Source organism: Macadamia integrifolia, chromosome 7 (assembly GCF_013358625.1).
Source record: "Macadamia integrifolia cultivar HAES 741 chromosome 7, SCU_Mint_v3, whole genome shotgun sequence".
Lineage (NCBI taxonomy): Eukaryota > Viridiplantae > Streptophyta > Magnoliopsida > Proteales > Proteaceae > Macadamia > Macadamia integrifolia.
In genome coordinates, this window is record NC_056563.1 from 23197882 (window position 1) to 23205923 (window position 8042).

Sequence of the window (8042 nt, forward strand, 5' to 3'; positions counted from 1 at the left end):
GGTGAAAGAGTGGGAAAGGCCTCACTTGTGTGACCAAGTATATGGATACAATACAAGGAAGAGTTGGTTGTTTGTTGGTTGGGGTGGATTAGGGAGGTGATGAGTGAGATAGTGGGAAACATGATGAGGAGGAATTCAAGAAAAGAAAAAGATAATTTAAGGGGTTGAACCATGAAGATTAATATTGGAGTCGTGTGGGGCAAGGAAGGAATTGAGAGATTTGAGGGAGATGGCGTGATAGTGTCATAACCCACCCTATCTTTACTTGATTTTTACTGGGACCAGTGGGTCATGCCCCCACGTGAGATGTTTCTCTCTCTCTCTGGCTTCTAAACTACACTGTTCTCTCTCCTAGCTCACTCTTCAACGCTGTCGCACTCACAAGTTCAAACCACTAGTTTAGGGTAATGGGCTTATGGCTTCACCTCTTTCCAACTGGGATATATATACTGAACAGTTGGTAACCCTGTTGAGAGCTACAATACCTGGGGTTTGGGTGAAAAATTGAATTAAAAAAATGGGAAAATGAACACTACTTGGTCATGTTTCTATGTTCAGATACAAGGCAGTATGAAAAGATTGCCTTATCTCCTAATCTTGATATTTTTACACACTTTTTCATTGATCTATGCACTGATATAGTAGCCATGAGACCAGATGACGATCCCTCCCCTTAAAAACATAAAATACAAAAGAGATCTAAATGGGGTTAGGCCCACAACCCATAACCAAAGGTAATAGAGGTTGGACTTTGGAGAATGACCAACCACTGAAATTCATTCACTAAACTGAGTTTTTCTTTTCTTTTTCTTGGTAGAAGAAATTAAAGTGATCATTTGGATTTGGAATTTTCTTACCCACATGGAGAAAGGACCGGATTGGGTTGAGAGAGAGAGAGAGAGAGAGAGAGAGAGAGAGAGTATAGAGAGATGGGTGTCGGCTCTCCAAATTTATTTAACCCTGAATCAATGGTGATTGGTGATTGGTGACTGGTGAATGGTGGTGATGACCTCATTCAAGCCGCTAGAAAAAGGATCGAGAGGAAAAAAAGAACCATAAGTGAACCTTCCTGGAAATTACGTGGAATCTATCATCATCATTATCATGCACACAAATCTTTTGTGAAGAGGCAGCAAATCGTAGTGAGGATCTAAAGATTGGGATGTATGTTAGGACCATTTCAGTCATTATCTTTACTACCACTCACAGTTCACCACCGAGAATTTAAACCCCATCATCATCATCATCATCATCATCATCAATAAACAATATCTATTCTTCCACTCCTTTCTAAGCCTTTTTAGTTTGGGGGCTACACCAAATGCCAAGGGCCAAAGCCCAAAGTCTGCAAATCTGTATCCCTTACCTGAGAGTTGGCAGATCTTTCTTTTAAGTAAAATGAGAAACGAAAGGTGATCTGATTCCTGCGTACTCGTGCAATCTCACGTAACTACCTAACTATTCTCATTTAGTTTCTATTATTTTCAAGACACTACAGAGACACACTGTTTGACACTACTCACAGTGTCGGCTAGTCTGTCCCCTGATGAAGACAAAACTAATACACTAAATATATATAAAAAAGGAATAAAATAACCCAATCTTTGGATCATTAACTAGCTTAATTAATACTTTGGAGATGGATTAACAGTATTTAAATTTTGCCTAGAGCTTTAGATTTCTGAGGATTCATCACACACTACATAAAATATAGGCTCAACGTGACTGTAAATTAAAGATCTCAAAAATAATATAGATGACCTATTAGGTTTTGGGCGTGAACGGCGAGCGATACTTTTTATGTTAGAAGCTGTAGTTTTTGGAATTAAATTATAAGATCAATATGATGATTAATTGAACATGTGACCGCAATCTAGAATTCTAGATATTCAACAAGAAATTCATATTTGGATCCATATCGTTTGAAGGAGACGATCCTCAAGTATTCTGATCTTCTATGTTAATCTCACGGTTTAGAATTGGTCTCAGGATTAACTTCATCGGATTCCGATCTTTATTGGTTTAAAAGATAAAAATATCCCTCATTGTCATTAAAAAATGAATGGATTTTTTTTTTTTTACCATTCGTCTATATCGATCTAGTGATATGATATCGACATTAGGATCATACAAGGATGACATCGATCTGATTTGATTCCTCAAACCATGATTGATCTTGTCTACGTTTTTTTTCTATTCAATAGTTAGAGTTAGAAAATTGGACATTGCCACTGATTTATAAGCTGAGAGCATAGACCAACCCTATAATATAAAACAACTATCACTACTCCCAGAATATACACAGTTGCTAATAGGCCCATATGTTCCTTTACACATAAAGACAATTAATAGAAAAGCCCATTACCCTTTAATAAAATCATCTCATATTGGACTCCATCTAACCAAGCCCATTAATCAATATCATTATACAAATCTATCCCCATACAATGATTATTCTAGAGCCCGTTTGATTTTGTTTTCAAAAATGTGCTTTTTTCTATGCTTAGAAACGGAAAAACACCCTAAAAACTGTTTTATTTTTAAGTTTCATTTCACTTGTTTTTCGAAATAGAAATAGAAATTGATGTCTATTTCTATACCTAGAAACAAGAATGGAGAAACAAATCAGACTTATTTTTCTGTTTCTAGAAACAAGTGGGAGAAACAAAAATTGTGAAAAACCCCTATACTTCACTCGACCTACACCAATTTAACCCATTGTTGAAACTTCTCGTTATCTAGAAACAGTGACTCCAACCTGGTTGTGCAAAGCTCATAGTTTCAGACTGCCTTCATTCTTCTAAAACTCATCTGCACGAAGCATACTTGCAACTCCAACGTCGTGCCTTCACTCATGTTTTGAACCCGATTATACTGTTGAAAATGTTTTTGGAAATAGAAAAATCAAACACCTTTTTGCAATTCTAAAATTCGTTTCTTAGTACAGAAAGGGAAAAACCATTTCTATTGTTGACATAGAAACAACAGAAACAAAATTAGACGGACCCACCTATGTATGTTTACTATTCTAAGAACATCTCAATCATCCATGGATTTTTGTGGCCCATCGAGATCCCAGAAAGTTTTCTTATGTAGGTCATCGAATTGTGCAACGTGGAACAATGATTGTAGCTTCAATCACCAGTAAATAATGAATGGTTTAGATTGAACTAAATTCAATCATATTCCTCCTTCAATGTATTTGCATTTTCCTCTATGGTTTTTCTTTAATTAAGAAGCGGGCATTCTATATTGGTCAAATTTTGAATTTTGTGCCCAAAATCAATCAGATTGTCAATTGTGTATTGAATATTTTTCAGTTTTATGGCATGTCAAAATCTTTTAACCACATTACATTAATAATTTTTGTTCACTGAGGATGAGTTTCTAGCTCAATAACAGGAGCTAAACAATTGTGCTTTAGCTAAAGTCCAGGAAAGATTGCACCCTGATCGTTGAGATATTAAATTGTAATTTTCCACTAATGAGTGTATGGGAAATCAAATCGTCCAGGAAGAACTTTAATGAAGAGAGAGAGTGTGGGATCTAAGGATATATGAGAGGGAGTGTGCAAGTAAGATCTCTTGTATCATACATATTCACTATATCGAACCCAATCCAACATAGCATGTGACAGATATTAGAGCCGTACAAGAAAACAATTCACGGTGCACTATCACTCCAATCCCAGTGAGTTTGATATATTCACTTACATGTACATGTCAGAAGCCAACATGTATATCAATTCCTGCCATTTACATAATGAATAGGAGAACGGATCAGGTTCACATATGAAAACGTACGATAACAACCTTGATCAATGGATTTAGAATTAATTTTTTCTCTCTTCATTTAATTGAATCTAAATGCACAGACCAGGGACGTACGAAAACATTCTCATACATGAACCTGATCCTTTCACAATGAATAGGAGGTATTCTATGGACATCAAATGGATCTTTGCTTTTTGTTTTTGTCTCAATCGTGGCCGTCTCTATCTGCTCCTAGAATACAAAGCCTTGAGCAGAACCAGCCCAATAATGCAGTGGGTGCCGCTTATAACATTCATCCCCTCGCAAGATTCAATAGAAGACAAGATGCATCAACTGAGTTCAACAAATTCTCTTACTTCTGGGCAAAATCAGATTTGAAATCAACTTGGAATCAAGATTAAGATCGGATTCAGTTGATTTCGATCTGATTCTATTTTGAATCAGTCAGAACCTATTGAAAATTGACCAAAATTGATTAGATTCTGCCAAAACCCTAGAAATGGAGTGTAAATCAGCTGTTCTAGAACAGAGGAAACATCATTAGCAAAAGTTAATTCAACCGATCTGATTCCATTCTTTGAAACGATGCCATACTCGTGGATAGCTGAGTGTGGGTCCATGTAATAGATAACCAAACGTCAATATCTTTTATTCTGAAACAAGCATAGGAATTGTATTTCTTTGAGCATAGTTTCCGCACAATGGTAAAGTTACTTCATTGTGAGTTAATAGTTAGAGGTTTGAGTTAGGAAACCAATTCTTCATGAAGTAATGGTAAAATTATGTATGTTCTGACCGTCTTTAGACCCGTAGTGGCGAGAGTTTCATGCTTATGCATTGGATATGGACAATTGCATCTATTTCGGTTTTCTGCAAGTTTTTTACAATTCTAGTGGAATACAGAATCGGTCTACAATTCCTACCAATCCCAATTCAAAATGTCTAAGAATCGGTCCCAATTGGCCGCATTCAGTCAGACCCAATCAGAACTCTGTTTTAAAGAATTGAGATTAATCAGAATCGGGTCAGTCAAATCGCTTGATTCTTCTGTTAATTTAAATCAACTTAAATTTTTTTTTTTTTCCTATAGAACTGCCTAAGGGTACTTTACTCACACACGAGAGAGAGGGGGAGGGGGGAATGAGTGTGACAGGAGTTGATCCCTAGATCACAAACCTAGTGCCTGCTCTACGAGGCTGCAACCAGTGCGCTATGTTAACTTCAAACTCAATTTTAAGGCTTTTTTCCCTTGTTTCAAGTTGAATCTTCACCATGAGATGGGCGTCAAACAGAATCCCTTCCCTTCTCCTTTCTTCTTTTCAAATTCATTCAAAATTACAGATCCAACTCCTCTCCTGAGCGTTGATCGCCCAGGTCGGCTCATAGCCACTTGAGCAATTGACATGTGTTCAAGCGTTGATCCAACTGTTTTGGGCGTATCGCCCCTGTTTTGATCGGTAGAAACACAACCGTTGAATCATCACTCTGACAAATATCAATCGCCTAAATAACTATGGGCAAAATTTGAAGGACAAGCGCTCAAGAGAGGATCACAATCCCAAAATTACCCATTTGGTGGCGGTAATTAAAATAGGTCCACCACCGGCTTCAACAAAAACAAAAAAAAACAAAAAACAAAAAACAAAAAAAAAGCCACCGGCAAAACCCAACCATAATTGGATTTAAATCTTCTTAGCACAAATGAATGCTTATATACTCAATAATCAATATTCTCCTTTTCTTTTTGGTGAAATATTCTCCTTCCTTAATGCGATGGTATTGGATTTCCTATCGGCAAAATTTATATTGTAAGGGCATTGTACTAAATAGAAATAATAATTTCAAGAATAATTGTCCAACGCTCAAAACTTAGGTTAGTATATTTGTATATACTGATATAAAAATATATAAATTAATCCATGATTAGATAATGATACGAATATGTCGATTGAATTTAAACTCTTGCATGTCTCATGCTGAAGTTTATAATAGAAGAAAAAAAAGGCACACCTAATACACGAGGCTTCCACTATTGTATGTAGGGTCTAGGGAGGGCACATTGGTATTAGGCTCCTTTTCATAGAGCCCAGGGACTAGAGAGTGATCCCATGGTTGGGAGGACCAGGGCATGCGTCCCAAGGTCACCTCAGCCATGGAATCACTCTCTGTTCCCTAGGCCCTACGGAGAGGAATCCTATCCTATATATGCAACCTTACTGTTACTTTTGTGTATAGACTGTTTCCTTGTTCTAACCCAAGACTAATTGCAACCTTACCAATGGGTTATCCCTCAAAATGCTTAATATCTTTCCTCTCCTTAACCATGCACATGTGCGGGTATTGGTTATGTGGCAGGAAATTGTTGGTTCCTAACCACAAGGGGGTTGCTTAGTTGGCAAAGACTGACACCTCATAATTAAGAGGTCATATAAGTTCAAATCTTCTTGGGCCTAAAAAAAAAAATCCTAGACTCATGACGGCAAGCCCTTGGTTATGCGATGGTTTTGTTTTGAAGTCACAACTGATTCTGAGCTCCCAGATGAGTTTAGTTTTCTTTGACCTATTTCATGATTGAATACAAGACATCGTACCCCTAACAGAGAATGCAAAAAAAAAAAGGGAAACGCTTGTCATCTATGAGACCGTGAGTCATAATTAGTTCAGAGGGTGTAGGGCTTTAATGAGTGATATTTCCTCCAGCAAATATCGGAAATTTCTATTCAAGTATATTCTATCCACGTATATCTCTCAGCATGGAATTTGTTTTCCTCTAGGTCTCTATTGCATCAAGTCATTAACTAAGATTTTGTTACTTTCCTCATGTATCTTGGTGGGCGATGATCCTCTGCCGAGGGTGAGGCCGTGCGGTGAGCATTGGATGGCCAAGACGACATCGGCACATGCCCGATGCCATGCTGACTATTAGATCCTCACTGCTCTGCTGCATCCGTGGCAGAGGATTTTTTTCAGTATCTTGGTAGGCAAGCATCTGTAAATGGCCATAGTTTGGCTGAGAGCAAGATAATTCAATCATATTCTTTATTCCCACTTAATCTCTGCCTTGCACCATCCCCCGTATCATCCCATTAACCCGTCATAATCTCTTTTTTAGCTTAAGGTCAGTAAAAAATATACTAAAATTAAAAAATAAATTAATAAAAAAATTAAAATTGAAAAACAAAAATCACTCCTAACATCCTTTTTTTTTTTTTTTTTTTTCTTAACGATGAGTATCCAGTCCTTCGGCTTGACTAGTCCCGTAGGCCCATACTGACCCCACAACCACATAGACCAGGTCATACCAGGGTTAAATGAGAACTATTCAAGTTTCACTAAAAGCAGTGAAGAGCACTAAACACCCAGTGTGAATGGCCCAAGGTGTGCCTAGTGAAAGTCGAATTTAGGACATAAGAGTTTACGATTCATACCAATTTCGTTGCTCACCAAGTGCACCACCCCGTGGGTTCACTCCCAACATCCTAGTCTACCTTCTACATTCCCTACAGTAGAAAAGGACGCTATGACAACTTATAATAAGCAACTACTGTATTCCTATCATAATCAACTCATCATCACCTCTTCATCACTTCATAACCCTCATCATTATCCCATGATTAGCACCATCATTCTCTTTCTCTACCCAACAAAATTTACTGGCCTGACAGGCCTCTTACTGGCCGCTCCATCCCTCCCCCTCCCACCCTCCCAACCCCCAAGACCAGGTGTTGGGGGCTAGGGCACTAATTCTATCTGCTCTGTAGGGGGCCCAAATTGGAAGTCCAAATTCCCATCTTCGGCCTTCAAAATCCTATACACTGAACCTTTAGTCTGAAAGATGATCCGCACTTCTTGAATCTTGAGCACGTTCAAGGTTCAGACAGATATCTGATTCTCCACAACCATGTCCACAAACCCTATGTTTCATAGACACAGACTATATACACTCCCATGGGGTATGAAGAAAGCATGAAAGATCCCACAAAACACTCCATGATGCTATATAAACTTCTTGCAGATTGAACTCTGAAATTTCATCCAGACCCTACCGCGGCAACTTCATGAGAAGATCATTGTAGTATCCAATCAAAGAATCAGTAACTCTCACCATTCATCAGGCTTGGTTTAACTCGAGCCAGATACATGCGTTGCTGTTGGGAGTTTGGTCCCACATTGGCTACAAATAAGCCTATAGCCACCTACCAGTTCGAACTTTTGGGATGGATACCGCAGCATAAGACGACAAAAAACACTCAATGTCTACAGTGCCGA